The sequence below is a fragment of the Gracilinanus agilis genome, chromosome 2 (assembly GCF_016433145.1).
Source record: "Gracilinanus agilis isolate LMUSP501 chromosome 2, AgileGrace, whole genome shotgun sequence".
Classification (NCBI taxonomy): Eukaryota; Metazoa; Chordata; class Mammalia; order Didelphimorphia; family Didelphidae; genus Gracilinanus; species Gracilinanus agilis.
This window is the reverse complement of record NC_058131.1, coordinates 193,922,623-193,949,274: the sequence shown is the minus strand read 5'-3', so window position 1 is coordinate 193,949,274 and position 26,652 is coordinate 193,922,623. Positions and strand designations below refer to the sequence as shown.

The window sequence follows — 26,652 nt, the reverse complement described above, 5'->3', positions numbered from 1 at the left end:
TGAGGAGGGCTTCCACGAAGCTCTCAAAGTTTGGAAATGATCACCCTAATGGGTGATTGAAGCATTTATAGGGGACAGTAGGGGGTGAAGGAATTAAAATTAACTGTCATCAATGATTCTCATTAGAACTCACAATTGCATATTAGCATAATGTGTTTGGAATAATAACCAACCTCCAGGCATTTTGAAGTTCTCCTAAACTGTAAAACATTGGGCTAAAAACAAACTCCCATTAGACAGTTCACTTTTATTTCAGTCTCCATAGAAACTGGATGTTCAGATGTGTTAAGTTATTTTTGTCTATGGAGTCTTTACATGGCTCATAATGTGGACATGTGCACAGGCAACAATCTTTGTGCAAACTAATTATAGGAAAAGGCATCACCATATATGGTACTATCGGATGTTGTGGTTTTACCTGGGACAAAGATATGTCCAGGTGATGAAAACTAAGCACTGTGTCAAGAGGAATGTTCATTTCAGAGCCTTTTATCTGAATTGCCCTCATGTCAAATAAGAGGCAGTTTGCCATAGGAGACAGAAGTCTGGACAGTATCATATAGTAGAAAAGCACCAGCTCTGCAATTAGGGGTCCAGGATTCAAATCCCACCTCTATCACTCCAGGTATGACCTCGGGCCAAGGCACTTAATATCCCTTAGACTCCTTTCCTTATCTGGAAAGGTGGAGGATTGGCCCCGGTGACCTCTAAGGTCTCTTTCAATTCTAGTTCTGTGGTCTTATCAATCAATGGGAGCATGCATGACTCTATAATCCATGGCACCTAGATATAAGTTCTGTCTCTGGGTACTGTGGGTAAACTGGTTAACATTTCAGTGATCCTTATACTGTTCTTAAATTGTCCAAGTCTCAAGAGTTGCTGATCTGCATCAGTTCAAGCCCTGGAGTCTCCCACACCAGTAAAAACATTGTTCTGAGTTAAAAAAGAATAATTCTTCCAAAGCATCTGAGTCCATTAACTTCTGAACTCCAGTGCCCTCATATTCTTGCTTCACTGAATAACATGAAATAGGGCAAGCCTGGTTTGGGCCGCTTTATGCTTCCCGAATAAAACTTTGCTTCACCAAGCTTGGGATAAAAGAGGGAGCAAATATTCCTTGACATCTAAAAATAACGTGGTATTGAGTAAAAAACATAGTCAAGCTTTTTATTGATTTAAGGAAGTTGCTAGTTGATTCACAAACACTTCAAATGGGGTGGGGGTGGGTGAGGCTTTGACATTCTTCCCAGGCTTTCTTTTTCCCCTGAGCCAATATCATGCTTCCTGTGAAATAAACTTAAAATATCATCATGCGGAGGAGGGAAGGCCTTAAATAGCAACACACTAGGGTGGGTGAATGGGTATTTACTCAGGTATTAATTTTAAGGAAAACCTAAGAGTTCCTCCTATTAGATGCCCACACATTTAGAAACAACATTTATATGATGAAATATTTCCTAATAGCTAGAGTGAGCCCAAAGTGAAACTGGCTGCCTTGGGAGGTTATGGCTGCCCCCACAATGGAGGTCTCCAAATAAAGCCTGAGTGATTAACTCTTGGGGATTTATCTGGTACTGAGGAGCCACTGAATTACTGTTCTTGTTTAGTGAATGACATTGTAGTAGGGACTCTTTTTCAAGTATAAAATGGACTATGGACCTTTTCTAGCTCAAGAATTTTGTGATTCTGAGCTTTCGTGTCTCTAATAAAAAGAAATTTAAAAAAGAAAAAGTCCACATCTGGAATGTACTGCTTTTTGTAAATGCTTTATATGTGCTCTGAAACTTTTATTGACTGGGAAACATTCAAAGGAGGAGAAGCAAGATGGTACCCTGGAATGAGCATAGAATGAACTAGACATCAGAAATACCCACTTTTGTCATGTTAACTGTGTGACCATTGACAAATTCCTTTATCCAGATTTCACTTTCTTCATCTGTCAAATAAAGGAATTGGACTTTGCAGTTTCTAAGGTCCTTCTTGTTTTTATATTCTGTTTTCTAAGTTTCTTTCAGGACTAACATTGAGCTGTCACAACCAATGTTCTATACTCTAATATACTTTTAATGGGCACCTGAGGTAGTACAGTGGGTAGAGATGGGTATAGAGTTAGGAACACCTGAATTGAAATCCATCCTTAAGCACTAGTCATATGATCTTGGGCAAGTCATTTGTCAGTTTGACTCAGTTTGCTTATCTTGTAACATGGAAAATGGCAGGTAGCCAATCTGTAAAGGATACGCAAGTATCCTTGCCAAGAAAATCCAAAAAGGGATCATAAAGAGTCAGATATGACTGAAGACAACTAAACAAAACAACAAAAATAAGCTTGGTTACTTGATTACTGGGTTTGTCATTCTGTGTCCTACATATCAATCCCTTCAAGCTTGAATATTCTGTGTTCTATGTTGATAGATTCCCTTCCTGCCAGCTGACATTCAGTGATTCTGTGATCACAGGAATGCTGTGTGTATGCAGAGACCCTATAACAAAGATTGAGAAAGCATAAGGTTCAAAACCAAAGGACTTTGCTGCCTCCAAGCTACAGCAGGGAATAGCTTCAAAAAATTTCCCAAACACCCAGAAGCTCCCTAAAGCCCAGCTGCAATGTAACCACAGATAATGGTGAAAAGCTGCAGGTTTCCAACACACATTGTGGAATTAAATACTGGTGGGAGAAGAAATAAGCAAAAAAAAAGCTGTTTTCAAGAGAAACTCACCAATATTACAGGATAGAGACAGTAGGTGGGATGACAAGTGGATGAGTAGAAATGGAAAGGTCACTTGTATGTGTTCTATTCACATAGCTCTGAGCTGGAAAATGAGACACAATTTATCAGTTCATTTATAGATTACAGGATTGATTGCCAAGTAAATGATGCTTTCTGGCTTAAGGAGAAAACCCATCAGAGTTTTAAAGCAGAAAACTCCTGGGTGAAGCTGTGTTTTAGACCTGAATTTCATTCCTGCTCAACATCACCTGCTGGCAGGGAGCATTTCAGAGAAACAGATGGGTCATTTTCTATCCTGGTGGGACTAATTTTGAGGAGTTTGAAGGCAGAGCAGTCAATGTGAAAGTAGCCACTGTTAGAGCTGCTTAGCAACAGGGGCTGGTATATTCAGAGCTGGCATACAGCAGCCTGGGAGAAGTAAGGTAGTAAGACGGAGGACAAGTGTGAGAAAAATGCTGCATACACAGGGGAGCATGGGAAGATCCAGACTCTGATGGGAAGGGAAAACTAGAATCGACACAAGGAGAAGGAGTGGAATGTATCTTGTTGAAGGGACTAAGTCTGGTGGAGGTGGAGAGGAAGAGATAGTTATTATCACAGTGGAATGAGAGCATAAGACAGGAGGAACAAAGAATTGTGCATGTGCATACATGTATTCAAGAGGAATAGGGTTTTGCCATTTTTTCATTCATTCATTCATTCATTCATTCATTCATTCATTCATTCATTCATACCCTAAATTGGATCTAATCTCATAAGCTGTGAGATATTGAGGACATTGGATTGAAGGCATTTCAAAGTCTTTAGATTTGTCTAGATCTCTGATCTTATGGTTCTCTGACTAGATCTTCACCTCTCTCTTTGACTTTTTGAAGAACTAAGCCATCTAATAAAGGCCTTCTTTATATTTCTGGAATCAGGAAAAGGATTAAAAGAAGCTAGATGAATAGCTGTCTACATCATGTTATCATCACATATCTTTTAGTTCTAAACATATTCTTTCAATAGAAGGCCAAATTTATTTGAATTTGTAGGAAATGGAACCTGCTCTCCAGGAGCTTACAATGGAATGGAGAAAGTACACGTAGCAATGTAATATAAGAGACGGTAAGGAAAAAAGTAATGATGCTCATAATAAAAATTATATAGCACCTGAGATGTATCTTATAGACTGTTCCAAAAATCTTTTTTTTTCATATATCTTATATATTTAAAAAAACCATCTTCCTCACCCCTTCCTGAAACAGCAAAGTACACTTATAACCTTATGGACTGGCCTCCTATATCCTCTTCCCACACTATTTGAAAATCAGCTCCCACCATATACTTCATCCTATCTTTTCCTTCCCTACTTCACACTTCCTAGTACAAATCTCTCATATTTCATTTATTTGGAAGGAGATTGAAATTAAAAACAAAGAGAGATACCATGGCATATTGGATCCATGTGGCAACTGGAATCAGAAAGACCTAAGTTTGAATCTCCCTTCAAATATTTGGTAACTGTGTGATCCTGGGAGAAGCTCGTGGCCTCCCTTAGCTAGGATTTCCTCACCTGCAAAATGAGTGAGTTGGGCTCAATGACCTCTAAGATCTCTTCTAGCTTAAAAGGAATCCTATTATCTCATTGCAGGCTCATGAAAACCCCATGAAGTAGATACCATAGGTATTATTATCCTTGTAAAATCAAGGTGATTTAATTAACAAGCATGTGTTAGTGAATACTACAAACTGTGCTAGACTGTGGCATTACAAAAGTAGAAACATTCCCTGACCTTAGAGATCTTATATTCCATCAGGAGCAAGAACACATACATGTAAGTATATATAAAATAAATTCCAAGTAATTCAGGAAGGGAAAAGACCAATAATTTAAACTGAAATTTAAATGGCTTATCTGTGAGTATACCATGTCTTGAAAACTACAGGTCTAGTATTCTGTATCCTAAACGATGTCACCTGGAAGTGTTAGGAAAAATTTAGCCAAAGTGTTAACAAGAAAGGATGAAACTTTTATATGAGCAAGTTTTGAGTTAAAGAAGGTTTCACTGAGGAAGTAGTATTTGAGTTAGATCCTCACAGAGATAGTGGTGGTGAAAAGAGTATCCATTTCAGATACAAAGGAGAGTATGATCAAAAGCAAGGAAATAATAGGATGATAATGGGGAAGGAATAATAGTCTAGTTTTCTAAGAGATATGATAAATCAAGAATTTACAATTAATTGTTTTGCAATGTAGATTTCTAGTCAGAGAGTAATCATGCAGTGGTACTGATATTGGTCAATTATATTAATTCATTTGGAGAACAGATAACTTATTCTTGCATAAAGACAATGAAATTATTAGGAGGTTATTTAAATACTCTAAGGAAGAAGATATGAAATACTACAGAAAGGTCATTGAGGAAGGGGGGAAAAGAGGGATTTGATTCTCTTAGTGATTTCAGAGGCAGAAACAACAGGATTTGGGTAATAGATTAAATATATGGGGCAAGAATGAAGGAAGAGTCAAAAATGACTTCAGAGTTAATAGTCTAGGTGAAAAGGAGGTAGAGAGAAATGGTGATTAGGTTTCTGTTTGGTGGATTCCCAGAAAGCCAAGAAGACACATGATAAACTCAATCCTTAAACCAATCAAACAACAGCCTAAATCTCTAGAACAGGGAAAAGGGATAAAAGAGACAAGTGAGAAAGTGAGCAGAGATGATTTAAATTTCTAAAATTCTCTCTGGGAAAGTCTAGTCCTGTCTCTCAATCTGTACAAAGAACTTTCAAATTCTTTTCCCTATCTGTTGGTTTTCCGAAATCCAGTGTATACCTCCTCAACACAGGCAGACTTTGAAATCATTGTGCCATGGTCTTTATCAGAATAGTTATATTTATTCCATACACAGAGAAACACACTAACTCACATACATACATACACACACCTGAGTGGGGAGAAAAGTGTCTCTTCTTGAATTCAGTCAACCAAGTGGCTTCCATCTGATTGTTTAAAATGAAATTAAAAAAACCCACCTTGTTCGACCCACTGGTATTTTTCCAACTATTTTGTATGTGTAGATAAAGCCTACCCCAGCATTTTGCATCTCTTTCAGAAGCAACCTTTTGGTGACTTTTTGAGAAGCCTCTCATTTGACTGATAAGAAAGGGCTGTATTCCTAAGCATTTTTGCAAAGCTTTGGCTTCCTTGTCCCATGTGAATTGCACTATATTTATAACAGGAGTGTGTCTCTTAATCATACACTGTGTTGAGATTTGAACAGAAACATTTCCATATGTATGCTTGCTCATGAGTCTCTGAAAGTTGTAATGTTCATTTCCTTGCCCTTTTAAATATGACTGAAATGATGTCAATCTTGCAAAATGTCTTCAAGGCAATCGCACAATTTTACAGAATGGACTTTAGCACAGACTTTGTGGCTTAAGAATAGAGGATTTGCCAAATTATTATACAAGCTTAGAAGTGGGTCACTTAATATTATATGTGTGTGTATTTAATATCACTGCCAGACGTCGTATTTTGTCGGTACTAAATTTGACTAATTAATTGTTCTTCCAAAGGAAGTACATAGAACACAATTGTTTGTCATTAAAATATTAAAAAATGATGGATTGTTGATACATTATCTAGCAAGTATATATGCTCAGTAATTGTCAAATATTCATACAATTGAATTTTGGCAGTATAAACATTTTGCAATTTTTTTCTTGCAAAGAAATTCTTTTCGATGCTGAGCAGTCCCAAATCCTGTAGAGTCAGAGCACAGAAGGGTGGATGAGTATTACATTGCCCAAAGTGACATTTTTATTCAGTACTACAATTAGCTTTTCAGAAGCCAGTGGTTGTTTCCGTTGAAATTACAACAGACCATGGAACTTTATTTATATTCCCATTTTCTCCTTTGTTCTAGCTCTTGGTCTGATAGTTTGATAGGAGACTCTTATCTCAAACTGAGTCACAAAGTATTTAAAAATATATACTGCATTCAAGTTGATTAAATATGTTAGGGCATTTCTGCAGGAGTCTCTTCTCTCTGTTCTATGTCTTTTAAAAAATGAATTTATTGTGTTCAGACATTTCTGTCATGTCTGACTCTGTGACCCCATTTAAAGTTTTCTGGGCAAAGATACTGGAATGGTTTGCCATTTCCTACCCCAGCTCGTTTTATAAATAAGGAAACTGAGGCAAATAAGATTAAATGATTTGCTCATGTTCACACAGACAGTAAATGCCTGAAGCTGAATTTGAACTTGTCTTCTTTAATACACAGTGCTCTATTCATTGTGACACCTAGTTGCCCCCTAAAAATGGATTTGGAACTATTTATTAACAAATGGTTATTCTTGTGTTCTGTAACCAGCCATATTAATCCTCCTCAGTTATTTTGTTTTTAATTCTGGAGTTTGGGAAGGACACTTGGCTTGGTCATCAGAAAACCTGGGTCCAAATAGCAGTTTTGCCACTAATTACCAGTGTGACCTTAAACAAATCACTTCACATACCTGAATGGTGAAAAAAATAATGAATGGAGAAGCACTTATTAAGCTCTTACTATGAACTAGACATTGTGCTTTGCCCTAACGCAGGTCCTCATCATGTCTTGCCTGGACTTCTACAATAGCTTTTTAACTTATTTCCCTCAATCAAGTCTTTGTCCTCTTCTATTCAATCTCCACTTAGCTGTCAAGGTGATTTTTCTCAGATTTCTGTTGGACCATGTCACCCCCCACCCCAATCACATAGCTCCCTGAGTCCCAAATACAGTCTCTATTGTGACATTTAAATATTCTCCTAACATGGTGCCTTCCTACTGTTCTAGTCTTTTTATACTTTACTCCCCTGCATGACCTTTACAATTTGTCTGTCCTGACCTACCTGCAGTTTCTTTTACTGGACATTTGATCTCCTTTCTCCATGCTTTTGCATATCTCCTTTCCTGAAAGGATCTGCTCCCTCTCCTCCCCCTTTTATTTTCTCTAGTTCCCCTCAAGACTCAGGTTTATGGCCACTTTCAGCAGGAAGCCTTTCCTGATACCTCCTTTCAGGTTACATCCCATCTATTCTGTATTTACCTTTACATATATATTATTTACATGTTCCCCACATTAGATTGTACACTTCTCATTTGTTGACTAAGTCCAATGTATACAAGTACAAAAAAGAATGACAGGACCTGCCTACAAAGAATTTGCATTCTAATGCAATTCTAAAATTCTAAAGACAAGTCAATCTTGGGTCCTGGAAATTACAGAGATGAAGAGTTGATTTATTAGGCAAATCAATCAATATGCCCTTTCTAGAAGCAAAGGTATTATTGATTTAAATTACCAAATTCAGAGCAAGAGCTAGGGTAGAAGGGAGGTAAGTTATATGAGATAATACCTAATGTCTTTTCAGCTGATATTCAATGAGCCAATGGTTCCACTGAAGTAATTCTCAAATACATTATCTTGACAAGGAGGTGACGCTAAGCTCATGAAGACGATATAAATGTAGGCAGAATTTTAATGTCAGAAAGTTCCTTAGAACGAGTCCAACCATCTCTTTTAACACATGAGGAAAAAGAAGCCAAATGACCTCTAAGATCCATTCCTCTCCGGGCTACAATGATGACTCAGTTCCACTGGACTTTCTCTTCCATGCCCCAATTCCATGTGCCTTCACCTTCCTCTCTACACCCCACCCTCTACATCTTACACAATGATTTCAGATCCCTTTTATGTGTTGTTTTCCTCATTAGAATTTACTTCCTTCAAGTCAGGAAATGTTTTTCTTTCTGTTTTTATTTGTATTCCTAGTGCTCAGAACAGTACCTGACATATAGTAAAAATTTAATAAATGCTTTTTGACTTGCCAATAGGTCCTTTTCATTCTATGTCTCTTGTATGCTAGACCCTCTTACAGGGACTGTCATAACAGCCTCATCTCTCCTCAATCCATCTTCTTAGTTGCCCAATTGATATTTCTAAAGCAAAAGTATGACCATGTCAGTCACTTGCTCAGAAATTTCTGTGATTCCTTATTGCTGTATGTTAAAATACAAATTTTGTTTGTCATTTAAAGACCTTCATAGCTTGTCTTTAACCTGCCTTTTCCCAGTTTCTTACATATTACTCCACTTAATGCACTCTCTTCTCTAACCAAATTAAGCTCTCTATTGTGTCTTGTATTTAGCATTCCATTTTCTCCTGGCTGTACCCCATACCTAGAATATATGCCCTTCCTCTCTTCCTTTTAGAATATTAGAACTTTTAGAACTTCTGTCACATTACACCTTAGTGACATATTCTACACAATGATTTTCTTGATTCCTTTTCCCTTCATCAATATCCCTTTCATTGACCTTACTTCATATTTTGCATGTATTTTGTATTTCCTTATTTTTATATATGTTGTTTCTTGCCAAAAGAATATAAACTCCTTGAGTGCTGGTTTCTTTTTCTATTTGTTTCCCCAGTTCTTAGCACAGTACTTAGTATATAGCAGGTACTAATAAATTCTTATTGAATTCATGAGTAAATGATTGTGAATACATTGAGATGTTTTGTCCAGAGAAAATGCCTTCACATTAAGACTAAATGGAAGACTATTATATTTATCTTCCAAAGAGCATTTGAGCAAAATTCAGAGGTGATTATCACTGAGATGGCTTCTGGCTGACAAATATTTTTTTGATCACAGAAAATCTTGAAGAGTGTCTACTGAGGTTTAAAATAAGGGTGATTCTAGGGACCACCCATATTTTGAACAAATAATAGATTCTTTAATGATTGATCATTAAATTCTTAAGTAACTTAAATATGACTTGCTGCTCTTGGGTATTATGTTTTAGAAAGGACAGTGATGAACTAAGTAGGGCAGCCTCAAGGTCAAGCCATGTAATGAATAGTTGAAATTAATTGGGTTATTTAGCTCAGATAAGAGAAGATTTAGGAAACCTATGGTATTTAAAGGATTTTCACATGAAAGAGGTATTAGACTTAATCTGTTTGACTTCATATAACCTAGAACTAGGAGTATTATGTTAAAGTTGCAAAAAAAAATTTAGGCTTGAGATAAGGAAAAGTACACTAATAATTAAATTTCCACAAATAGAATGGACTGGTACAGGAACTTTGGGATTCTCCCTCACTAGAGTCTTCCAGCAGAGGTAGGATCATCACTTTTCAGATACTGTATGGTTGGGTGGAGATTTGAGTGAATGAAAAAGCATTGAACAATTTGAAACAATGAAAAATTGTTAAGCACTTTGTATGTTTCAAGCACATAAATGCTGAGAATACAAAAAAAATTAAATAAAAGTCTTTCCCCTCAAAGAGCTTACATTCTAAAAGTATAAAGCAATACATAAAAAGAAATACTGGAAAGCAAGATGAAAAAAAAGTTAGGGAATAAGCCCGGTAGCATAGTTTGACAATAGCCAGGAAATGGTGTGATGGCCTTGTTTCTGGTAAAATAAGGAGTTAGTTCACTTTTTAGAGTCTAGGATCCCTAGGAGTAGAGTCAAAGTTCTAATTTGATGAAGAAAGGCGATAAAGAATAAGCAACATGATTTGGGCAAAGAGAAGTGACACTTTCTGGATATCAAAAGAATTAATGAAAAAATGTAAAGGAACAAGATTTGGCAATAGCAGGTTTTGAACTATATTATAAAGCAATAATGATCAAAACTATCTGGTACTATCTAAGAAAGAGAAAAGTGGATAAGAACATACATACAACAAACAGCAGAAGATTATAGTAACCTTGCTTTTGACAAAGGTAAAAATCCAAATTTTTGGATTAAGAATTTACTATTTGGCAATATTTGTTCAAAAAACTGGTAAGCGATATGGCAGAAACTAAAGTTAGATCAATATTTACACCATTTACCAAGATAAGGCCAAAATGGACATATGACCTACGTATAAAGGGAGATATCAACAAATTAGAAAAACATGGAACATATTACCTACCGGATTTATGGATAAGAGAAGAATTTATGGATAAAAAAGAGATAGAAAGTATTATGAGATATAAAGCAGATAATTTTGAATATGTTAAATTGAAATTCTTTTTATAAATAAAGCTGATGTAGCCTTGATTAGAAGAAAGGTAGTAAGTTAGGGGGGAAATTTATACAGTTTCTTGGATAGAGGTCACATTTCTAAAATATATAAAGAATCTTTTCAATTATATAAGAACATAAGTTATTCCCCCATTGGTAAAGGGTCAAAAGATATGGCAGTTTTTGGAAGAAGAAACATGTGCACTAATTTAAACAATTTGGAGAGCAATCTGGAATTACACTCAAAAAGACATAAAATAGGGTATACATTTTGGCCCAGCAATATCACTATTAGATTTATTTTCTAAGGTGATCAAAGAAAATGAAAAAGAAAATAATTGTTCTAAAATATTTATAGCAGCTCTCTTTGTGGTGGCAAAGAACTGGAAATGGAAGAGATGTCCATCAACTGGAGAATGGCTAAACAAGTTGTTGCATATGATTGCAAAGGAATACTACTGCTCAATATGAAATGACGAACATGTTAATTTTGAAATAACATGGAAAGACCTACATTAAATTATGAAGAGTGAAACAAACAGAATGAAGAAAGCATTTTATAGAGCAATAGAAATATCATTTGAAGAATGACCTGTATATGTCTACCTCCAGAAAAAACCTGATAATTAGAAATAAGAACTCAACAAAAGTTCACTTATGAAATTCACATCAAGAAATGGACTAAAATAGAAAAAAATATAAATAAAAACAATAGCTCTACTCTGAAATGGGAGGAAAAGACTAAACTAAAAAACATTTTAATTTACAAAGGAGTTATAAAAGGTTGGAGACAGAACTCCAGGGGGACTGGTAGGAGATAACTTTAAGGTAATGAAAATCCAAAGGCGATTCTCTCTAACATGAATCAAGCCTTAATTAAGGAAATAAATTTGTAGTTAATTTTTTTAAAGATATAGAGAATTCACAAATGAGCCACTTGAGCAGCCCTCCTTTAGCAATGCATATTGGAACCTTTTTTTTCACCTTATAGCTTTAGTGAGTTGCCTAAAATACTTAGCGGTTAAGTATTAAGTTAATTGTCACACAGTATGTCCAAGTAATTTAAACCCATGTCTTGGCTCTTGAGGCTGCTCTTTGTCCATTGTGCCTTGTCGCCTGTGATTCTCATGATACCGTCTCTGACATGATCCTTATGTCTAAAAATGACCTTCCACTCATTCACTTGCTGCCTGATCATGCATTCAACCCAAGTTCAAATGGGACCTCATCTATGAACCATTCCTCAATCTCTCCAGCCAAGACAGGTAATTTGTTTTGCCTCTGAATTTCCAAAACTTATTATACCTTTCTTTATTGCATTTTTATAACTTATTTGGTATCAGAGTAATATAAGTTGATGATTTTACAAAAGGAATTCTCATTTAGGAATATATTTGTCACTTGACTTCTTAAGTACCCTCTGGTTCAGAGGTTCCATATTTCTTTAATTCTATATGCATACTAATTTTATGCCCTATACTAGAACATAAGCCACCCTGGAAGAGAGGGACTTTATCTTATTCTCCTGTACCCCCACAATATTTATCATAGTAACTTGTGCAAAATCGGCAGTCAATAAAAATAAATGAGTGAATGATTTAACCTCCTTTTGGGCCAAATAATTTATCTTTTCAAAGGACTAGAATGCTATGTGCATGCTAAATGACAAGACACTGTCTCAAAAGAGTTGAAATGCATCTTACAGCACTTATCTTATACAGAGTCACCCATAAAATATAGTTTAATGTGATGGTTGGGCTCAGTTTCAAAACTATGTATTTTCTGGAAATTTTGCCATATAAATTAATTTTTATATGTCTATTGTTTTGGGAATATAAATGTAAATATATTTTAAATTACTTCAAAATAATATGCATGAAGTATTCATCTGATCACAACTATAGATTCAAATATTATTGACATTTAAAATAAAACTTTCTGTATTGTCAAAACCAGACAGTTTCCCAATGTTCTGCCATGGACTTAAGGACTCTATGAGCTGTAAAAAGACAGAAACTGATGGATTTAGACGGCTCCTATTTTATAGTCATAATATTCATTATACATAATTAATATTGCAACTAGGGAATATTTTGAAGATACTCTGTGCTGAGTATACTTGTTTATCACTGTCAGAGAAACTTTAAATTGGCTTGGACTCATTTCCTGCTCAAATTAAATGTAATATCAAGCATGCATTATTTGTGAAATTGATTTATTGCATGTGTGTGCATCTAAAATGTGAGTAGACCAATCACACTGCCAAAACCTGCTGGGTTTATTTAGTGCTTTTCAGGGGCATATTTAATTTTGTGGGTTTGTTGTTTTCTTGCAGTTTGGAGAGGAAGGTTTCGATAAGAGGATGAGAGGAGTTCTCTGTTCTGTGTTTGGCAACAGGCAGCTGTGTGTATCATATGCATAAAAAAGTAGGATAGAGTACTTTTCTTGGGGTCAGAATTTGAATCCTGACTGCCTCTGAAACTTACTATCTTATCTTGGGGAAATCACTGAACCTCTGTGAATCAGACCTTCCTCATTTATAAAATGTGGTACCAACCACACAGCATTGACCTGAGTGTCAAATTCTATGTATTCATGGTATACCAGCTATTATGTTGCAATTTATGGAATTAAATCTGTTTTTGTTTTTAAAATTTCCACATGCTGATAAAGTCCATTGTTTGGGTTAGTAACTAGACAAATATGCAAATAGTATTCAATGCAGTAACTGTTTTCTGTAGTCTGTATTCTAAAAGTATTATGGCTTTTCAAAGATCTGGAAAATCAGGGTTGGAAGGGATCTTAGAGGTCTCTTCCTTTAAATGTGAACTCCTGCCCTGTTGTAACATCTAGTCCCTGCATGAATAGCTTCTTGTGATGAAGAACTCAATGATGACATGATGAGGTTGAATGATTTTTGCAGTTGGTTCCAACTCTTCATGACAACATAGAGCATTTCTTCTTGGCAAAGATAATGGAGTGGTTTGCCATTCCTCATCCATCTCATATTGCAGATGAGGAAATTGTGGCAAACGAGGTTCAATAACTTGCCCAGGGTTGCGTAGTTGTTAAGTGCCGTAGGCCAGATTTTAACTCAAAGATATATCTTCCTGACTCCAGTCCTGGCACTCTAACCACTGTGCAACCTAGCCACTGTCAAGCTCACTATCCATTATCACATGTCATTTCGTTTGCATTTTGTCCACAACTTAAGCATCAGAAACCTCTTGCTAAGGTTGATACAAATAATTCTCCTATTAAAGTGCATCCATTTAGGTTACTCCTAACTTCTGAATCCACATAAGATAAACAAAAAACTTCCAAAAAATCACAGAATTATTCCATTTCCATATGACACACTTTTAAATATTTGAATAGTTATCATATCCTAATGGGAGCTCTCTAAGTTAGTCATCCCCAGTTCCTTCACCCGATCTTCATATAGTATAAATTTTAGTCCCTGCACCATCCTAGTTAAAATTTTCATTGCAAAGTATTACCTAATGAACTGATGAATAATTTGCCAGATTATTTTTAACAAAGCTTGTTCCAGGGCAATTCATATTTGCCTTGGGTAAGTATCCCACAGACTTGGACTTCATAAGGTTAACAAAATCTTCTTTCTTGAAGAGAAAAGACCCTGAATGGAGTATTTCTCTTTTTATATGCCCTACTTATCTTAATAATATATGAGAAAGTTTTATTGAAGAAAATGACCTCTCAAAATCTCATAAGTTCCTTTTTTCATGATGAGCATTCTTCAAAATACAGGTTGTCTACAAAGTTAACGGCGAGCGCAAATAAAAGATGTCTGTGTATGTATATGTATATATTTATAAATACTGAGGGGAGTGAAAGATAAATGCTGCTTTTTTAAATTATGTGTTACAAACTCCCAAGTTTCTAAATAAAATTATAGAATGTTTATACCATTATTTGTTTTCCTCGCTGTCTACAAGGTTTCATTAAAATTGAATTCAAATTCCATTTCTTAGTTAACATACTGTCTTGGACTATGCACATTAAAAACAAAGTTTTCTCTTTTAAAAAATAAAGCAATAAATAGGGTGTTTCTTGATAAAAGGAATGATTTCACTTTTTTCTTAGCATATATAGTGGTACCTTTTTTAAAATAATAGATGCTTAATAAATATTTGTTGCATTTACAAAATTGCAGATCTCCAAGAAAAAGTATCAATGAGATTTACATTTTTTATTTGGATAGTCAGTCAATGAACCGAAGCAACTACTATATGCTAAGCATTGCATGAAGCTAGGGATTAAAAAATAAAAAAATAGTCCCTTCCCTCAAGGAGCTCGCAATTTAATTTGAGAAATAATACATAAAAAGGAGCAAAAAAGTGGCAGTATTGGAGGTACCTGTTTTGGGGGCATGATGAAATTCAGAAAAAAAGTGTAGCCTGTTGGAAAATGATGAAAATTATGTCCTGGTCATCCTCCTTAAAGAGAAGATCTGTAAGGAGCTCTCTGATAGCACTCTCCACCCACCCTCTCCAATCAGAGGGAGGCAAGAGTCATGAAAACATTTGGTATTGAGGACCAGTTAGTTTTGAGGTTGATTTAATCAAGAAGAGATAATATTTAGCATGGGTAAGTGTATGATAATGCATTTAAGGAAACAATTTAAAAGACACTACTGAATAATTATATAATGATAATCTCTTATGTAAACTTATGACTTGGAAAGAGCTCAGGGAGTAATTAAAGATCATTCTGAAAATACTGGCCAGTAATTCTGTTCTGGCCAAAATATATTGGAATGGATTGGGAAGGAATTGGGAAACTAGGCCAAAGCATTACATTCCCCTTGTATGAGGTCCATGATATAAAATTGTAATATTCGGATCAAAACTATTCAAAGAATGCTGAATGAGAATATGTAAAGTACTGAAAAGAACAATAAAAATAATCACAGAACAATTCTATAAGACTTTAAAAAAAAACCTAGTTAATGTAAAAAGACATTGGCTACTGACAACCAATGTCTGGCTCTTTATCTTTTCTCTACCTCTCTTCTTCTCTACCTTTTTATCTTTTCTCCTGCCCTCAGTGGATCCCTAAGAGACTAAATTCAAATTTCCTGCATAAGAAAGTTAGGGCATTTCCAGCACCTCCCTCTGAGTTTCCCTTCCATTTACACTGTAAATATCTTACATGTATATTTTTCCGCACGTGATCTGCCCCCTTAGAATGCAGACTCCATGAGGGCAGAGAGAATACTTGCTTGTTTGTTTGTTGCCTTTGGTGGGGAGGTATCTCCAGCAATTAATAGAGGGGATAATAGATAATTGCAATTTTCTAAAAAGTTTTTAAATGACTGGATGATAAGTAGTAAGAGAGAAGGAAGCCAATTAATAATGGAATTTCAAAGTTGGAAGAGAACTCAGACTATCTAATGCAACCCAAAGCTAAACAAACATCCCTTGAAAACATAGTTTAAAATGTTCATTTAATCTGTTTAAAGATCTCTCAGACACCAAGGCCAGGCACCTTCTGAGATATCCCAATCCATTTTGGAAGAGCTTTCAGAGGTGGAGCTTAAATGTGACCTCTTTGCAACTTTCATCTTTTGCTTCTAATTCTTTGCACTAGGATCAAACAGAACAAATATATTCATTTAGCCTTTCAGGTACTTAAAATCACCAAGTCCTTCCTTGGCCTTCCCTTTTCTGGGTTAAACATCCCTATTTCTTTCTATTCACTTGATAAAATCAGTAACAGAATAGAAGAGAGTTTTGTTTTGTTTTTTAATACTAAAGCATTATAACTAGGTTGAACCATTATAAGCTTGAAAGAGATAAATATAGGACAAATAAATAGAAGTGTTATTCACACAATGGGTAGTAAACTTATAGAAGTTGTTACTCTGTAAGCTTAAACATTCTGAGAATATAAATAGACCTAAAGAATCATATATCTTAGGCAGAGATCTAACAGGTTTTCTATGTTATCTACTCTATCCTCCCACTAACTGGAGAATAGCCTTTTAAAATATTCCTAAAATATGGTCATTCAGACTCTGCTTGGATGCTTCAAGTTTCAGAGAGATCAATATTTCTCATGGCAGCCCATTCTTCTGTTAGACAGCTCTCATTATTAGAAAGTTCTTTCTTGTATTGAGATGAAATTTCCTTCCCTATAACTTCAATCTCTGGGTCATAGTTCTATCCTTAAAGGCAACAAAAAACATATCTATTCTCTCTTCAAAGAATAAACCTTCAAATTTTTGAAAAGAGCTATTATGTCTCTCTTAAATTTTCTTCTCCCCAAATCCTTCAATCATTTCTCATGTGACCTTGGTTTCCAGATATCCTCACCATCTTAGCTGCCTTTAGGAAGTACTCTGGCATATCAAATCTCTTATTAAAATATATCATCCAATACCATATTACAAATTTGGTCTTAATCTAGCAAGGTATTGCAAGGAAATGTTAAGTTACTCAGTGGATAGAGCAATGATCCTCAAGTCAAAGAACTCAAGTTCAAATCAGACTCCAACATTAACTAGAATTTCCCTAAAGCTCTGTCAGCCTCAGTTTCCTCATCTGTAAAATCAGTATAATAATAATACGTATTTCCCATGGTTGTTGTGAGGATCAAAAGGGATAATATTTGCAAAGCAGTTTGAAAACCTTAAAATAATAAATGCTAGCTACTTGCTATAGAATAATTACTTTCAATTGATTATAACATTAAAAAAATCTATCCTAACTGAAGTTCTCCCATCTTTATAGTACTTCTTTCATCACTTTCACATTCTGATAGTTGAAATTATCAGCAAGGCAAGTCAATAATACCAAATGTTCTGATCTGAGAATGAGGCTGTCAGAAGATAACATAATTCAAGCCCTTCATCATAATAATAGCCTCCCGTGGTGTCAGTTTTGTTATGTCTATGAGGAAATCATTATCTATATCTTACATTTGTCTAGGTAGACATTAGTATACTTACAAAATAATATTCTCTCCTTTAATTTCTGTCCTAAATCTCTCCATCCTGCCTTAGACCTCTTGTGAATGGATTTCTATACCTTCTTTAAAAAGTGTTCTGTTCCTGTTTCTTTAATCTGGTTCATATGAACAATAGATACTCTTTCATTTCTGTTTTTAGTCATTAGTATCATTTGTTATTCAGTTGTGGCTGACTCTTAGTGAGCCTACTGACCATGACATTCCAATACTTTCTATGGGATTTTCTTGGCATAGATATTGGAGTGGTTTGTTGTTTCCCTCTCCAGTTTATTAAGGAAAATACAGATTAAGTAAATTGTCCAAGGTCAATATCTAGTAAGAATTTAAGACCAGATTTGATTTCAGATCTTCCTGACTCTTTGCTCATCCCTCTATCCTTTGAGCCACCTAGTTGCTATACCTTCAAGAATGTGTTACGTTATGACCAACTATTGATTCATACATGTCTACTTATATAATAATTCAAGGTTCATTTTGTTATGGCTATATGGCTTTATATAGCTTGTTTGATGATAGATCTATAAGGGGTCAAGTAAAATTAGTTTTAAATTCTTAATTTTTATAATGAATTGATTTGAGGAAAACCATAGCATTTAGTTCATCAATATTTTTGAAATTCCTACTAGGTACAGATTAAAGAAGATAGTTTATTATTTAACTGAAGTCACAGAACAAATGATATGCTATGTTAGTGAGACGTGAAATTCAACAGTCACAGGAGGACAGAAAATAAATATCATGTAAATGGCAATCAAGAGGTGCTAAGCTGGCTGTGCCTGCTTACTAATGAAGAACTTCAGTGAATGGGAAAAAATATTTCTTCAAGAAAAAAGGAAAGGGCTGCTCATATGGCAAATGCAAGGGATGGTAGATATAGATTACACCATTAGTATACTCCTAATATCAGTAGCAAGGAAACGGTTCAACACATTGCATAGAAATCCCATGTTGAACTTCTATGGGGACATGGCCATGAGTCATAAATACGGGATAGGCATCAATAACTTATGATATGGACCATTGGAAGGAACTTCTAAATCAAGAATTCTTAATTTTTTGTGTGTGTCATGGATATATTTGGCAGTCTAGTAATGTCTATGGATTTCTTCCCAAAATTATCTTTTTAAAAATCTAAAATATTTAAGATTAAAAATAAATCCAATTATATTGAAATGGAATTACCAATTTTTAAAATTCACATATCCCAGTTTAAGAACCCTGTTTAAAGTCCATGAGATCTCAGATCCAACTGTTTAAGGAAGAATGTCTAGAAAATAGCATTATAATACATAGAAATGAATATGATACAGAATTGTGTTATCATAATTCTTAGGATATATTTATTTATCATCACTACACAAGGGACATAATAGAAGTAGCAGGGATTTACTGAGTAAAGGAAACAATTGGAGCCGGGCAGGATGAATCAGCAAAGGTATGCTGGAGAACTCTTTTCCCAGCTCTCATATTAGAATAAGTTCCAGCTATGACTTCAACTTATGAACCTGACACCACAGCTGGAGCATGGAAGCATGGAGCATGCCTAGTCTACCTTTGAAAAGAATTGCAAAGCCCAGTTCAAGAGAGATCAGATGCCAGGAGAATTTTTCTACTATCAAATTCAGGTCCTTTATAACAAGAGACTCTGATAGAGGTTTATTTTCTTCTCTCTTGCTCTTTTTTCTTTATCTTCTTAACTCCTGCTTTCTGGCCTTGAACCATCATCTTTCATAGGAAAGAGTTAACTTTTCTTCACAAATCCTCAACCCTATTAATGTGCAGAGAGCTTTTACTGAATCATGTGCAAAGACATTCAGAAAAGCTGAGCCATAAGTTCTAAGAGTCAGGACCACAGCTTCTTTTCTCTCCCATGGGGCCAAAAATATTCTATCGTTTTGAAGGCAAATAATTTTAAATGACAGTGTGATGCCACAGTATATAAACAGAACTAAATTACTGAAGGACCTACCTGTATATTTGACTTTCTCCTGCTGCCAACTAATGTAGTGATTTTTTTCCCTTTCTTTGGATATTTTTATTTTTTCATTTATTTATTTGTTTTTTAGAAAAATATTTTCCATGGTTACATGAGTCATGTTCTTGCCCTCTCTTCCCCCCACCCCCCGCCCCCAGTAGTCGATGCACATTTCCACTGGTTTCTTCCTGTGTCATCGATCAAGACCTATTTCCATATTATTGATAACTGTTCTAGGGTGGTCGCTAAGATTCTATATCCAAATCGTGACCACATCAACCCATGTGTTCAAGCAGTTGTTTTTCTTCTGTGTTTCCACTCCTGTAGTTCTTCCTCTGAATGTGGGTAACATTCTTTTCCATAAATCCCTCAGAATTGTCCTGGGTCATTGCATTGCTGCTAGTACAGAAGTCCATTACATTCAATTTTACCACAGTGTATTAGTCTCTGTGTATAATGTTGTCCTGGTTCTGCTCCTTTCACTCTGCATCAATTCCTGGAGGTCATTATGGTTCACATGGAATTCATCCAATTTATTATTCCTTTGAGCACAGTAGTTTTCCATCACCAGCGTATACCACTATTTGTTTAGCCATTCCCTAATTGATGGACATACTCTCGTTTTCCAGTTTTTTGCCACCACAAAGAGCGCAGCTATCAATATTTTTGTACATGTCTTTTCCCCTATGATCTCTTTGGTGTACAAACCTAGCAATGGTATGGCTGTATCAAAGGGCAGGCATTCTTTTAGTGCTCTTTGGGCATAGTTCCAAATTGACATCTAGAATGGCTGGATCAATTCACAACTCTACCAGCATTGCATTAATGTCCCAATTTTGCTACATCCCCTCCAACATTCATTCCTCTCCCGTGCTGTCATTTTAGTCAATCTGTTGGGTATGAGGTAATACTTCAGAGTTGTTTTGATTTGCATTTCTCTAAGTATTAGGGATTCAGAACACTTTCTCATGTGCTTATTGATAGTTTTGATTTCTTTATCTGAAAATTACCTATTCATGTCCCTTGCCCATTTATCAATTGGAGAATGGCTTGATTTTTTGTACAATTGATTTAGCTCCTTGTATATTTGAGTAATTAGACCTTTGTCAGAGATTTTTGTCATAAAGATTTCTTTCCCAGTTTGTTGTTTCCCTTCTGATTTTAGTTGCATTGTTTTTGTTTGTACAAAACCTTTTTAATTTAATATAATTAAAATTATGTATTTTACATTTTGTAATTTTTCCTAACTCTTGTTTGGTTTTAAAATCTTTCCTTTTCCAGAGATCTGACAAGTATACTATTCTGTGTCTGCCTAATTTTTATGTAGTTTCCTTCTTTATATTCAAGTCATTCACCCTCTCTGAATTTATTTTGGTATAGGATGTGAGATGTTGATCTAAATCTAATCTCTCCCATATTATTTTCCAATTTTCCCAAAAAACAGATAAAATAGACAAAGTACTGGTAAATGTAATGAAAAGAAGGAAAGAAGAAAACCAAATTAACAGTATCAAAGATGAAAATTTTCTCTAATTAAGAGGAAATTAAGGCAATCATTAAAAACTATTTTGCCCAATTATATGGCAATAAATATAGCAATCAAAGTGATGTGGATAATTATTTAGAAAAAATATACATTGCCTAGATTAACAGTAGAAGAAATAGAATACTTAAATAATCCAATATCAGAAAAAGAAATTGAACAAGCCATCAAAGAACTCCCTAAGAAAAAATCACCAGGGCCTGATGGATTCACAAGTGAATTCTATCAAACATTCAAAGAACAACTAATCCAAGTACTATACAAATTATTTGACATAATAAATAAAGAAGGAGTCCTACCAAATTCCTTTTATGACATGAATGTGGTACTGATTCCAAAGCCAGGCAGACCAAAAACAGAGAAAGAAAACTACAGACCAATCTCCCTAATGAACATAGATGCAAAAATCTTAAATAGAATACTAACAAAAAGACTCCAGCAAGTGATCAGGAGCATTATCCATCATGATCAGGTGGGATTTATACCAGGAATGCAACATTAGGAAAACCATCCACATAATTGACTATATCAACAAACTAACAAACAAAAATGACATGATTATCACAATAGATGCTGAAAAAGCCTTTGACAAAACACAACACCCATTCCTATTGAAAATGCTGGAAAGTATAGGAATAGAAGGATCTTTCCTAAAAATAATAAACAGTATATATAAAAACCATTAACAAGCATCATATGCAATGGGGATAAATTAGAAGCCTTCCCAATAAGATCAGGAGTGGAACAAGGATGTTCATCATCACCTTTATTATTTAACATTGTACCAGAAACACTAGCAGTAGCAATTAGAGAAGAAAAAAAATTGAAGATATTAATACAGGCAATGAGAAGACTAAGCTATCACTCTTTGCAGATGATATGATGGTCTACTTAAAAAATCCTAGAGAATCAACTAAAAAGCTAGTAGAAATGATCAACAACTTTAGCAAAGTTGCAAGATACAAAATAAATGCACATAAATCATCAGCATTTCTATATATTTCTAATACATCACAGCAGCAAGAGGTAGAAAGAGAAACACCATTTAAAATCACCCTAGACAATATAAAATACTTAGGAATCTATCTACCAAAACCAACACAGGAATTATAGGAACACAACTACAAAGCACTTTCCATGCAATTAAAACTAGATCTAAACAATTGGAAAAACATTGATTGCTCATGGGTAGGAAGAGCTAACATAATAAAAATGACCATTCTACCCAAATTAATTTACCTGTTTAGTGCCATACCTATCAAACTACCAAGAAACTTTTTATAGAATTAGAAAAAACTATAACAAAGTTCATTTAGAAGAACAAAAGATCAAAAATATCAAGGGAAATAATGAAAAAAAAAACGTGAAGGGAGGTGACCTAGTAGTATCAGATATTAAACTATTCTACAAAGCAGTGGTCATCAAAACAATATGGAACTGACTAAGAGACAGAAGGGAGGACCAGTGGAATAGACTTGGGATAAGTGACATCAGCAAGACAGTCTATGATAAACCCAAAGAGCCCAACTTTTGGGACAAAAATCCACCATTTGAGCAATTTTTTTAAGGAAACTTTTTTTACTTTTTATCCTTTCCTCCACCTTTCTCCTTTTCCTGGGAACTGTGGACATTAGAAGGAACAGTTTGTGGTTGTAATCTTAATGTACTACAGTACTCAAAGATCCTACATAGCTCTACTTCTTAAAACTCTGAGCTCCTTCAAAGCTTAGCTCAAGTACAGTCTGCTACATGGGGACTTTTCTGATGTTCCTAGTAATAGTCCCTCTAATCCTTCCACAATTGTCCCCCTTATCAAAAAAATCCACCTGGCTTTATCTTTTTTGTATATGTTGCATTAACTTCTCAGGAATCATCCCCTGCCATCCCCATTAGAGTATAAGCTCCTTGAGGACAAGGTCTGTTTTCAATTTTGTCTTCATAACCCTATTTCTGACCACATTACTTTTCACAATGGCCACTAGGTGATCAGTGGATTGAAAGTCAGGCCTAGAGATAGAAGGTACTGAGTTCAAATCTGGTTTCAAGACACTTGCTAGCTGTGTGAACCTGGGCAGGTCATTTAAGCCCCATTAATTAGCCCTTACTACTCTTATGCCTTGGAACTAATACAAATCATTGACTCCAAGATAGAAGGAAAAGGTTTTTAAAAGGAAAACTTTTTAATTGAATATAATCTTCATTATACAATAATATAATATAATGTAGATCAGCTAAGTGGCATAGTGGATACAGTGGAGTCAGGAAAACTAAACTTCCTGAATTCAAATCTAGCCCCAGGCATTTACTAGATGTGTGACTCTGGACGAGTCATGTAACTCTGCCTCATTTTCTCATCTGTAAAATGAGCTGGTAAAGGAAATGGCAAACTAGTCCTGTATTTTTGCCAAGAAAAACCCAAATGGAGTTACAAAGAGTCAGACAGGACTGAAAATGACCAAACAACAAAAATAATAAACTGTAGAATACCACTCACAATCTCTTCAAAGCTTCTGGTAGGGAATATGAACATATATAAAACATGTGTAGTGCCTTCTGATTTGATTGACCCCCTTCAAGGAAAAGGCCCATAGTAGTAATTATCCCCCAGTGTGTTCTGGCAGTCTAGATCCGCTCAGCACACACAATTTCTTGGCCCAAACTTTATGCCAATCTATGATAGGAAATATGCTTTGATTTTTTAAACTACTAAGAATGTGACAAAAAATTAAGTCTCATCTCTTTCCAGAACTTTGTAGTTTTGTGAAACTCATTTCAAACCAGAGTGATAACATTTCAAATTAATGAACTATGATTATCTATTTTCACTTGGATTTTTTGTTAACTGTGGCCTTTGGAAGCCTCTTGGAAGAGGAAATTATATGATATGGGAACATAAATGAAAGGGGGAAAAGCCTCCCTATTATCTACCACAGTGGGGTAAGTTTTGATTAGGTAGAAGATCTGGGGGTGATTATCTCTTTCTACAAAATGGTTCAGATTGAAGAACTCCAAGTGGAAGCTCTTCATGGTGCTATAGGTGCAGCATAAAGACCAATTTCAGTATTGTTTGTTAAACATAGTTTAAATATAATTACATGTTTTAAAATGAAGTTAATTATGGCACTGATTTTTTTTTATCATTGAGCTAACTTGCTGGAGATTTTTAAAGCTAATATAAACCAGAAGAAAATTAGGATGGAAGAAACCTCTGAGGAGAGGTAAAGAAAGATCACCTCCATGAACAGGCATGACATTTGCAATGGACCATGAAATAAGGTACAGACCAAAGAGAACAGGAGTCAAGAGGCAAATGGTATTGGGGCCAGCAGTCATTAGCAGATTGGTTCTTTACCTCTCCCAAGTGGAGCCTATGCCTGAATCAAGGTCAGTGCCTGAACTATAAACTCATTCTGAGGGAAGAAGCCAAACTCCCAACAAGAAACAGTTCACAAGTCGTCCATGAATAGTTATAAAGTTTAGGTGTTGGTTCAGGGTCAACAAACACAGCTGAATTATGCAAGGAATCCTACTGAAGTTAGGATAGAATATACAGATGTCACATTGGGGACTTTGAGGAATTTTGCCATGATCAATACAACACAGCATGCATTTCACACAGAAGTATATACTGTAAACATAGAAGAACTCCCTTGTAATAAAAGCATTCTCCCATCAGTCTACTTTACTTCCAAACCTTTGACACCTGGCCAAGATAATGAGAATATTTTTTATAACCTCCTTATGAAAAAAAATAGATGGAGTCCAGTTAATAAAAAGGTACAAGGGCACAGTTAAGTGGCTCAATGGATAAGACAGCCATGCGTGGAGACAGAGGTCCTGGGTCAAAATCTGGCCTTAGATACTTCTTAACTGTGTGACTCTGAACAAGTCACTTAACCCCATTGCTGAGCATTTATTGGTCTTCTGTCTTAGAACCAATACTATTGATTCTAAGATGGAAGGTAAGGGTTTAAAAAAAGACACTAAAACCTTATACAGTAAAAATGGCAATGTGTCCTGGAAGTAAAAGTTTGTGTTTTGCATCAGAAAGTTTGTACTATACTTCTCATATTCACTGTAAAAGTCATGTGCAATATATGTATTTTTGCTCATAATTTTTCTTTGCTGTATCATCTCTATTCCTCTGAAAATGGGCACAAGCAACATCACCAACAAGAATTGAGCCCAAGTCTCTCAACTTTCAGGTATTCATCTGGAGTTTAAACACAGTCATGATGAAGAATGTAAATGTAGAGACCATCTTCTCCAAGAACAGCCATGTAGCTCTGTGGACAAGGGTTACATCTTTACTGGGCAAGAATGTGTGGGTGCTGCCAGGAGAGACTGGACATCAATATGGCTGAAGAACCTAGACCTAACAGGCCAGAAGACCTCAAGAGAACAGTTTCTGCCTCCTATGAGCTTTTCAAGCCCCGGGGCAGGCTCTCTCCAGGCTCAGAGGTGATTCCTGTGAAGTAACCATGGGTCACCATTCCTCTCATTCAGCCCATCAAAGTAATTCTGCCTGTCAAACTCCTCGCCAACTCCACCACTTCCAACAGTTCACATAAGTTAAAGTTGAAATGTACTGAACTGCACAACATCAAGACAGAACTTACCCACATTAGGTACAACATTGAATCCCTGCTGGGGTGTTTCAATGAAATCTCAGAGAAGCTGAATCCTGGCACAGAGGGCAAGAACAATGACAAGAAGAGTGAGGCCACTCATGAGGGAACTTTTTCTGAGGCAGAGATACCCTCCAAAGAACTATTGCCTAGGAATGAAGGTGATAAGGTGCTGGCACAGGATGACTTCAAAGATTTGGACAATGGCCGATGCACAGAGCTGGATGAATTGACTCTACAGTAAATGGCAACCCAAGATTGTTTTCTCAAGGATGAAATGCCCTCAGCATCTTATATCCTACTAAAGAAGCATTAAATTGCCCCAGGAGAAGCCCATAAGTTGTGTCTTAAAACTGAATGAGAGCTGATTGTTTTTTCCCTTCTCTCTCTCTAGTCTTTTGGATAGGAAGGAATCATAGCTTCAGAGCATTTTATATATGAGGAAATCTGAAGTCCAGTGGGGCAAAGTTCCATAGTAAATGTGTCTTGCAGGTTTTGACCATGTCCAAGTTCAGCTCCATCCATGTCTCAATGCTTTATTCTCAGTGCTCCCTCCCTAGTGCTCAGCTGTGCCACTTGGTCACAGTTATTATTGTTAATAAATAATTGCTATCACTTAAATAGATATTTATGCATATATGTAATTTTATGTCACATCTTATAGGTTTTAAATATTATTGGGTAGCAAAAAGTCTGAGGCATAATTATAGAAACATTTGAATATTTGTAT

At 35.5% G+C, this 26,652-nt stretch overlaps 1 pseudogene; it reads left to right on the top strand.

The window, feature by feature from the left end:
• LOC123233459 overlaps positions 1–26,166 on the top strand; it is a 63,580-nt pseudogene extending 37,414 nt beyond the window's left edge.
• Positions 26,167–26,652: the final 486 nt, after the last annotated feature.